The sequence below is a fragment of the Oryzias latipes genome, chromosome 18 (assembly GCF_053564925.1).
Source record: "Oryzias latipes strain Hd-rR chromosome 18, Olatipes_Hd-rR_3.1".
NCBI classification, from domain to species: domain Eukaryota; kingdom Metazoa; phylum Chordata; class Actinopteri; order Beloniformes; family Adrianichthyidae; genus Oryzias; species Oryzias latipes.
In genome coordinates this window covers 28,763,608-28,774,611 of record NC_136254.1, presented here as the reverse complement: position 1 = coordinate 28,774,611, position 11,004 = coordinate 28,763,608, and the positions used below count along the sequence as shown (strand labels likewise).

Below are 11,004 nucleotides of genomic sequence, written 5' to 3'. Positions count from 1 at the left end.
ATGTGCATGATTGTAGTCTGACTCTGAACACATCTGCAGTGAAAAAATCTGGAAAAAGTGTAGCGCCACCTGCTGGCAAGAGGAAATGACATGTTTTACTTGGAGCATCACTGCTCCGAGTAGGATGAGCCGACACACCTGAAAATGACGTCCACCTGTTGAAAAGCCATTGAAGTTTACTCTGACAAAAAACCATAACTTTCAATGCGGGGGTGTGGTCGTGACAGAGCGGCAAAGTTGGGCATCTCGCTATGCACACAAAAGTTGCTCTCACGTGCACATTCCTTGTCCAATCTCACTGAAATTCAATGGATATGATGAAGCTTCTATTCTGAACCCATGGATATGACAATCTTGGACGAGCTCTATAGCGCCACCTAGTTATTGCATTGGGCACATTCTGCCCTGTATTTTCTCTTTGCTTTGTCCGATGTGCATGAAATTAAAACTGGAGATACTCAGAAGGGTCCTCTCTCATCATGTAAAGTTTCATGGGTGTACACCTGACGGTGCCTGCGTAACAGGAAGTGGTCGATTATGTGCACCCAAATAATAGAAATTTATTATAAATCAGCCGTTTGTCTCAGGAAGCTGAGATTTCAGAATTAGATGCCTTTAATAACCTCCAGCTTTGATATGTAACACTATAGGGTCTACGAGAAACTTCATCACTTGATTTTTTTAATGAAATTTTGGACTGAACAAAGATTTTTAGCATAAATTCTGTTTAGGTTATCAGCACCAAGAATTCAACTTTCATAGGCATTTATGTGCTACTGCTTCCTAAAAAAATTCAGAATGATTGAAGTTACAGGTGACATCTTAGAGAGCATTACATCCAAAAAGGTCCGAAAACGTCTTTTTAGGCAAAACTGCAAACACCTATTTTTTTGCATAACTTATCTTTCAAATATCAGCACAAAAAAATTAAAAACGGTAGGGATCTGTGTTTGCTGCCTTCCATATTTTTTTCAGACTTAAAAGTGTAACAGATGATTTATAAAAAATCCTTTTCATCCAAAAACCTGTGTTAAATCTGTCTAGACTCCAAACAAACATTTTTTTTATGGTAACTTATGTTTCAACAATCGACACCAATTTTCACAGACCTAAAGCTGAACATGTCCCATAGCTCCCTGAATATTTTCATAGATATAAAATGAACTGGTCATTCTAACATCTGGCATTCTAACATCTAACATCTTACATGTCAAAGCCTCTCTCAGCCTGGCTCTGCTGAAGGAGTCGTGTTACAACCCCGCCCCCTCCTGCTGGGACCCCTGCTATGTAAATTAGCAAGCAGTGAACAGAGAGATGAGTAGTAAGAATGGCCATTACTCAGGCATGCATAATCCAAAGACAGCCAGTTAAACACTGAAAGACATATTTTTTCGGTATGTCTTTCATACATCTTTGGTATTAAAAACTCTCCAAGATGAATGTGCCTGACTCCACCTCCAGGTGGATCACAGACTTCCTGACGGACAGACAGCAGTATGTGAGGCTGGGGAAGCTCGTCTCAGATACTCGGACCACAAGCACCCGATCCCCCCAGGGCTGTGTCCTTTCACCCCTGTTACTCTCCCTGTACACAAACAGCTGCACAGCTGGTCACCTTTCTGTCAAACTCCTGAAGTTTCCTGGCAGAAAAGATCCCCTCAAGAAACACTGCAGGCTGTTCCATAAATAAAATATAGTTTTGCCATTGCCTTGCAGCTCGAAGTTCAAGTGATTTAGTTTTTCAGTAATTTCAGTCAAAAATGCAAGTTCAGATTCACCAAATTCAAATTCACCATATTCAGCAGACATCTCCTCCAATAGCACCTTGAAAATCCTGTGTTGTTTTGCTTTGCCGCTGAGGTGTTGATTTTCACAATAGGAGTCATCATGTGTCCAGAGCCAATCACTTGTGCACATAAGGCCTGCTGGTGAATGAAGCAGCAGTAATGCAGACATTTTGGAAAGTCTGGGTCAGCTTTACAGTGAGTGATGAAACCTGTTTGTCTATTGATCATAGCAGGAGCCCCGTCTGCAGTCACTGCTACCAGCTTTACTAATGGTACTTTTTCTGCACAAAAACTCCTTCACCGTGTTATACATTTCAACTCCTCTTTTAATTGTCTGTAAGGGCAGTTGTGTTTTGAAAAATTTTTTAGACTTCTTTATATTTATAGATATGAAGATTTCTCAACTTAAATAAAGCAGCCGATTGAACTTCTAAGAAAAGTCCACCAGAGAGAGTCAAAGGGATTACAATTCGGCCTCTAGGTAGCAGGTGACCGTTAAGTATTTATGCTGTAAAAGATTTTGTTGTTCTTTGACAAAGTTCACATGCAGCAGGCTTCCCCCACCAGCAAAGCATCATGGGAAGTATGACGTCACAACCCCTGAATAGCAAACGTTTCTTGTGAGATGTATCTAACAGAATCACCCACAAAACATTTTTTTGAACACAGACATAACACAAAGAAGACAACACACCACCACTTTGGGATTGGAATGTAATTTTATTAGATTTTAACCCTTGGGATCAAACTAAAAACGGAGCTGTCTGATTGGTCCATGGGAGAACTCATGCCAATGGGGCACAAACCCAACAGCTACAATGTTCCCTAACGGACTAATGATCAATAAAATAATTACTATAAAATGTTCTACACATACATACGGAACTAAACGAAGTAGAACTTCTATTATTTCATGAAAGCAATAACATGTAATCAATCTACTTCATCAAATACGAACGATAAAATGCATGATGGGAAAAACCACAAGTCAAGCAGCTGGTCAAGCCATTGAAGGCAGGGCATTTTCGTCTGAGTACTCCCTCTGCTCGACCCCTGCTGGACGACTGGAGAATCACACCCCACAGAGAATTTCGCTGAAGCTTGCCGAATTTGAGCAAATCAGTTCTTTTCAGAACTTTCTCATTTCCTCTGCACTTCGATCTTCGACGCTCCTGACCAGCAAGGAAGACTACAGGACCCCCAGTGAGAAGAACTCGACCTTGCCAGACGCACTGCGCCGAGGACGCCTTCAATTTGACTCGAGGTTTGTCACGACCATTATGAATTTTCCCGCGACTTGTAAACGAACCATTACTTTAATCGACCATCGACACTTTTTTACATCGCCACAACGACTACTCACCTTCTGATTATCAATTTTATTGAATAAAAAACCGTAAAAGTTGCTTAAAATTGATTAGACGAACGCAAATAATTTGACCTTTTACTTCGTTGAACCGGAAGTGATGGCGGGCATTTTGTTTCGAACGTAATTTTAAAAAGACTTTTCAAAGCAAACCAACCGACGAATTTTCTTTTTAAACGGACACAAATGTACAAAATGACATGTAGAATCGATACTGGTCGACAAACAACAAGTTTCTATCAGTTTCAGAGATCGTTTTTTTTTGTAGTCTATCCACCATCTTTGTAGTTCTCAATTAAATATTCGAATGTAGTTTTTACGGTTTTTAAACCACATTAACCAGTGAAACTCCTTTCTAATTGATCAAATACATAGCAGTTCACATATAATACATTTTGAACGCGTGCCGACCCGTGAGTATTTCCACTGAAGATCAGTTCCAACCTATTTTGTACTTTTTAGGTTTTAAGTTAAATTTTCAGTGTTTAATAATTTCATAGGACACATGTTAAATTTATTTGTGTATAAATGTTTTCATATAATCTATAAGTGTGGCAGCCAGTATGAATATATTTGCAGGAACACACACAGATTTTAAAATGGCTGCTTGGCCTCCTGTTCGCTTTAGGATTGATAACGTTATTATTAGTTTATAAATGTTTTTATGGTCTTGGGCCTTCATATTTGTCTGATATGATTTTAATGTATGATCCCCTGTGGACCCTGAGGTCCTCTGATACAGGCCTTTTGGTTATCCCAAAAGTTAAAACACACGGCAAGGCCTCATTCAGTTTTAATGGACCTCCTCTATGGATTAGCCTCCCAGAGAGCATCTACCATTTCATGTCTATTAAAGTTTGTTTATGTATTTATTTTTGTTTGAATTAAATGTTTTTCCTTTTACATTTTTATTTGTAACTCCAGAGTTTTCCTCTGAGGGATCTTCCACACCAGTGACTAAACCTTTGTCTGGACAACAGAGAGAGGAGCTGTTTGCTGTTTTTTCCAGAGAACGTTGTGTTTTGTAAGCCATTAAAGAGTTTGGTAAAGGTAAGTTAAATTTGCAGTGTTTAATAATCTATTATAGCAGTGATCCCCAACCTTGTTTCAATAAACTTGATTGCACATTTTTTAAGTTAACGGACAGGTCTTTGAGATGTTGGTGGAGGATTACTGTAGCAACGCCACGCAGAAGGAGGAACAGATGTGTGACATCACACATCCCAGCTTTAATTTAGACACCCATGGATAGAACATTGCATGGCTCTCATCATCCTCCCCCCTTCTGCCACTCATGGTGCAAAAAAGAAAAATGTAGCTATTTTTTTCTGGAAGTAGAAGGCTCCTCTTCTGTCTCCTGGCTGGGCCTTTTCACCTATGCAAAAAAAACTTTCCAAAGACGTTTGTTTTTTACTCATTTTGCTAGCTCCTGGGTTTTATTTTAGCGATAACTTATCACGTGACTGAGAGGAGCACCTTGGTCTGTGTTACTATGGAAGCGATTCTGTAGCATTAATAAAAAGCAAAGTCAAAACCAGAAATGCCTTTTAATTTTCAAGATGAAGCTGCATTTTTTGACTCAAAAATAAAATGAAAAAGCCATCCACCAAAATGCTTTTTCATTTCCTTCTTCAACACTGATTATTCTGTCACTTAATTAAAATTAAAATGAAAATGGTATTTGACATTTCATTTTCAAGACGTTCCATGGTAAATGTGTAGCATAATTCATTTAGAAATGTCTAATTTGACATTTAAAATGGATTAATAGAAATGCTTTTTATTTTCAAAGTGAAGCTGCATTTTTTGACTCAAAATTAAAAAGAAAAAGCAATACTTCAAAATGCTTTATCATTTTATACTGCAACACAGCTTTTTTGTCACTTAATTAAAATGATAAAGAAAATGGTATTTGACATTTCATTTAAAAAAAGGTGCATGGTAAATGTGTAGCATAATTCATTTAGAAATGTCTAATTTGACAATAAAAATGGTTTAACAGAAATGCTTTTTAATTTTCAAAATGTAGCTGCATCAAATAGCTCAAAATTCAAATATAATTCAAATATAATAGCAATATTTCAAAATGCTTTTTCATTTTATACTTCAAACCGCTTATTCTGTGTCATAATTAAAATGAAAATGCAAAGAGGGGATTGCATTTGCATTTTAACATCCACCCTGCAAAACTTGGAGCAATATTCATTTCTTAAAAGCATTAGCAGAGGGGAGGCGGGGCGATGACGTCACTGCTTTCTCCGTGTGTCCGCCTGCTGAAAGACACACGCACCAGGAGCAGACTGTTAGTGGCAGAGAAGAGGGTTTTGTGATGGTTGTGAACTTCTGATGAGTTTGCACAGCTTCTCAGGACTAACTAGCAGCATGTCCGTCTTCTGCGGTCCTCCTCCTGACGCACGCAGACAAGCTTTTTATCTTCGGACCGCCAGCTGCCTTTTCATAGCGGAGCGCGAAGCTCCGATCGCTGAAGGCGGAAATGCTGCTACGATGATCCGAGAAACCATCATATGAATTTGTGTTTCCAGTGGTGTCCAGAACAAAATAAAAACTGATGTAATTCTCACATATTTACAAATTTATTTGCAGCTAAATTTGCTGTTTGACAGCTGGAGCTCCATCAACAGACAGATTTCTCCATGCTAAACGGTTGCTGGTTGGACCAAAAACACTCACTCAGCGTGAAGCTGCAGGAGACTATCTTCATAATGTGCTTTTATTACTGTTATGATTATTATTAAAGGCCTGCTCTGCTTGATCATATGTTTGTAAATCCGTGCGGTCAGACGACGCTGAAGAAGTTGGGTTGGGATTCACAGCTTCTGATTCAAGAGGGAGCTAAAGGAACATTCTGCTGCATTTCTCGCATTAAGATCCAGGAATCCAGGTTTGAGCAGGCCAGGTCCAGCGGTTTGTGAACAGGACCCAGTTTTAGGTGATCTTAATGCGAACACAGACACACCAGGTCTCTCAGCGACAGCGGCCGTACACACGGAGAAAGCAGTGACGTCATCGCCCCACCCCCCCTCTGCTAATGTGTTTAAGAAATGAATATTGCTCCAAGTTTTGCAGGGTGGATGTTAAAATGCAATCCCCTCTTTGCATTTTCGTTTTAATTATGACACAGAATAGGCGGATTGAAGTATAAAATGAAAAAGCATTTTGAAATATTGCTTTTATATTTGAATTTTGAGCTACATTTTCAAAATTAAAAAGCATTTCTGTTAATCCATTTTAATTGTCAAATTAGACATTTCTAAATGAATTTTGCTAGACATTTACCGTGGACCTTTTTTAAAATGAAATGTCAAACACCATTTTCTTTATCATTTTGATTAAGTGACAGAATAAGCTGTGTTGAGGAAGGAAATAAAGCATTTTGAAGTATTGCTTTTTCTTTTTAATTTTGAGTCAAAAAATGCAGCTTCATTTTGAAAATCAGAAAAGCATTTCTATTAATCCATTTTAAAGGTCAAATTAAACATTTCTAAATGAATTATGCTACACATTTACCAGAGAACGACTTGAAAATGAAATGTCAAATACCATTTTCATTTTAATTAAGTGACAGAATAAGCTTTGAGGAAGGAAAAGAAAGCATTTTGGGGGATTGTTTTTTCATTTTATTTTTGAGTCAACAAAATGCAGCTTCTTTTTGAAAATGAAAAAGCATTTCTGGTTTTAACTTTGCTTTTTATTAATGCTACTGAATCGCTTCCATACATTACTGGTGACATAGACGGGTGTGACAGTCACACAGAGAATCGGGCATCTTTTCAAAATAAAACATCTTTCAGATTCAGATATAAATAAACCGGAAGTAAAGTAAGTTATTTATTATTTGCGGCCCGGGGGTTGGGGACCACTGTATTATAGGACACATGTTACATTTATTTGTGTATAACTATTTTCCAATAGTCTGAATATTTAATTTTATGTTTTTGATTATTTGTCTGTGTGGTATAAATGTATTGCTTTATGTATACATAATAGAAATGAGAATTTTATTTTAATGGTGGTTTCATTTTTTTATTTTTTTTTTAGATGCCACGAAAGAAGGGATTTAATATGCGTCGCACCAAAGTGTGTAAGGTTCAGGAAGAAGGTAAAACTTCTGGTTGTGTTTGTCTGGAGCAAATACAGAGGCCTTTGATTTCTGGAATGAAAGTAAGATTGACAAATTCAAGTGATAGTACAACATCGCTTACATGTTGTGTTGTGGCTGCAATCAACCATGTTGTTGCTCCAGTGTGTACATGGAGGGACGCTGATGTTGATAATATTAGAAATGAAGGTGTGCAGTTGGTTTGTTCATTTAATGGAAGTGATGGATGTGTGAACAATTCCGAAAAGTTATTCAAGGTTTCTGAAAAGCTCAGTGTGTTTGGAAGAATTTGGGATGTTGCTATCAATGAGCCTGTGTATTCTGGTGATTCAAAGAGTGAAGATTTTTCACTGTTGTATGAAATGATGCAGGAGCGACTGATGGAGGAAGATCTGTGTTTGTTGGATTTGCAGGGTTTCGTTTGTGCTGTCATTCATCACAAAGAGTATTTTGTTGTGGTTGATTGTGGTGCACGAGATTCATCTGGAATGTTTTCTAATATTGGAACATCTGTGGCTGTCTTCAACAGTTGCTTTAATGACTTGATGTTGCACATTTGGAACTTGAAAAAGTCTTTGAATGCAGAATGGTTTGGCATTAGTTCAATGTTTGTGAAAGAAGCTTCTTGGGACGGGTGTAATAATACATTTGGTTTGGGAGCAGAGGATGCACGTGTGAATCAGTCAGTTTTGGGCAAAAGACAGACTGGTTTTATAAAAGAACATGTTCAGGAGTTAAATGACAAAATTGTGGTTGGCGATAAATGTAAAGTGTTAATGGAATGCAAAAATACATTGAAAATTGGAAAAAAGGGCAGTAATTTAAAAAAAAAATCATCTTCAGTGATTTTAAATGAAAACAATTGTAACAGATTTGACACAGAACGTTGTGTAAGGGGATCTTTTCATCAAGGAGATCGGCAGCTTCAAAACAGAGGTGTGCAGTGCATGGCAATAGCCCTGGTGAGTATGGCTAAACACACGCATCGTAGTGTTTTTGAGTGGGAGGCAACAGACTTGGACCATGTTGTGTTTCTTGGTGATCAGCTTTACTCCTCGGTGTGTGAAAACAAAATCATCCCTGGAAATTTGAAGTTTTTGTCAGTACCTGATTTGCCCATGGATTCTGAAATTGATGGTAAATTATTTAAGTTTGAGTATGGTGAATACGTTTCTGGGATTGTTAATGTGAGTAATGGTAAATTTGTTGACAGTGGTGAAGTGATAACTCTTAAAAAGGGACTGGAGCACATGCTTGTCAAGTATAAAACATGTTTTTTGACCATAGGCAGTAGTACTTGTGCTGTTATTTCAGAAAACGGCCATTATGCTGTGGTGGATTCACATGCACGCAGTGGTACTGGAATGGCAGATGTAAATGGAAGAAGTATTATCATGTACCTTCCTAGTCTTAATGATTTATACAATTATATTTGTTGCCTGAGTATTTCACTTGCAGGGAAAGAAATGGCTTTTGAAATTGCATCCGTTGCTGTTACTGACAATGATCATAGTGAGAAAAATAAACAAAGTGTGCTTGAGAAGGATTGTAAAACTGGATTAAATACTGGGTCACAGTTTGGTTTCGGGTGCAGTTTAGATGTTCAAACTGGTCCCTTACCGTTGCATGAAAGTAACAGAAAGCGTAAGCTTTCTACTGTGCAACGTGAATCAAAGAAGACAAAATGGTATGATGCTAATGAAGCTAGTTTGGATGTTGAGTTTCTTGATGTTTCATCAAAGAAACTTGAGTTTTACCCTGTTGATTTTGATGTTACACAAGCATTGTGTAAACAACTGAATGTGCATTGTGAAAACACTGCTTGTTCTAACCCTCTAGAGGTTGATATGTTGGGAATTCCATGTCAAACTGATCATATAGTAGCCGATGGCAATTGTTTTTTTAGGGCTGTGTCCAAAGTTATTAGTGGTACAGAGAAAAATCACATAAAGTTAAGACGTGCAGTTGTCACACATTTACAAAAGAATGTTGGAAATTATAGTTCTCTTTTGAGATCTGAAAATATGTCTGTGGATGAATATCTCAATGTTTCTAGAATGAGATTTTCTGGTAGTTGGGCTACAGAGGTTGAAATTCAAGCTACAGCTGACTACTTGGGTGTGAGTGTGTATACATTTCACAATGAACGTTGGTTGAAATATGCCTGTCAACGTAAGGCCATATCTAAACAAGGCATATATTTGCAAAATATAAATGAGTGTCATTATGAAGTTGTAACTTGCGTTGAAATGTTTCAGCAGCAGCGTTGTTTTGGGTTGTGTAAATCTATGGAAAAAAATAATTTGGGTCATAATATGAGGCAACGCAAAAGAGACTCAGAAATGCTGTCAGAAGGAGATTGCAAGAGTGTTAAACATGGCAGGTCTGAAGTTGGTGATTGTAATGAAGTTTTGTTTAGTGCATTGGTTAACAATGATCACCAAAACAGTGAAATTTATCAAAGTAACAATTTAGTTGAAAATGCTTTCAGTTTTTATCCATTGTCGTTTGAGAGTACAGTTTTGTTGTCAAAACATATTGATTTAGATTTTGTGAAGCAGTATGAAGACATTCCAACTAATAATGTAACGCTTGGTTCTATTTGTAAGACAGAGGTCACATTAAATGATGGCAATAGTTTTTTTCGTGCTATTTCTCGAGTCATTAGTGGATCTGAAAATTGTCATAGAAGAGTTCGACTGGCTGTTGTTAAGTTTATGCTAAAGAACAGTGACATTCATATGAAGTTGCTGGAGAAAGGATATGCCACAGTGTCTGAGTACATTCAAAAGTCACGTATGAAATATGTTGGCAGTTTTGTATGTGAGATTGACATTCAAGCTACTTCAAATGTTTTGGGAGTAGAAATTTTTGTACACAATGGTAGCATATGGAGAAAGTATAACCCTGTAAATAAAATACTTGGAAATCAAGCAATTTATTTGCGAGAATGTGGTGAGAAATATTACGAGGTTGTTGTTTGTGTTCATTGTAGTGGTAAAATTGGGTGTGCCAATTGGTGTAAAAGCAATAGTATTTGTTCTGAGAAACCACTGTTAAGATGTCGTTCTTTTCAACCACATAATGTTAGTTGTGATTCAGTTGGTGAATCTTCCTTTTCAAAGTATCTAAAAAAAAGGAGATCTTTTTACCACAAAATGCAATATCAAACAAGTGAACTGCATAAACAGAAGAAAAAAGATATGAGTAAAAGGAAATATGCATCTGATTCTTTGCGTAGATCCAGAGCATTAGAATTGAGTAAAAATAAATATAGGGAAAATGCTATGCATAAAATGTGGGTTAAAGAACGTAGTTCTGCAAAATACAGAACTGATGATTTACACAGACATCGTGTTAAAAATGGGAGTAAAAGCAAGTATAAATTTGATTTGTTACACAAACATAATGTTAAGGAAATGAGTAAAAGAAAATATCAGATTAATGTTACTCATAGAGAAAATGTTAAAGCACTGAGTTCTAGAAAATATCAGAGTAATGTTACTCATAGAGAAAATGTTAAAGCACTGAGTTCTAGAAAATATCAGAGTAATGTTACTCATAGAGAAAATGTTAAAGCACTGAGTTCTAGAAAATATCAGAGTAATGTTACTCATAGAGAAAATGTTAAAGCACTGAGTTCTAGAAAATATCAGAGTAATGTTACTCATAGAGAAAATGTTAAAGCACTGAGTTCTAGAAAATATCAGAGTAATGTTACTCATAGAGAA

General features: G+C 37.0%; 1 long non-coding RNA gene across 1 annotated transcript; it reads left to right on the top strand.

The window, feature by feature from the left end:
* Positions 1-2,814: 2,814 nt before the first annotated feature.
* On the top strand, positions 2,815-10,688 carry LOC144987180 (uncharacterized). The gene is made up of 3 exons (XR_013651051.1): positions 2,815-3,051; positions 4,078-4,203; positions 7,213-10,688. It is a non-coding gene; the product is annotated as an uncharacterized LOC144987180 (long non-coding RNA).
* The last annotated feature ends 316 nt before the right edge of the window (positions 10,689-11,004 follow it).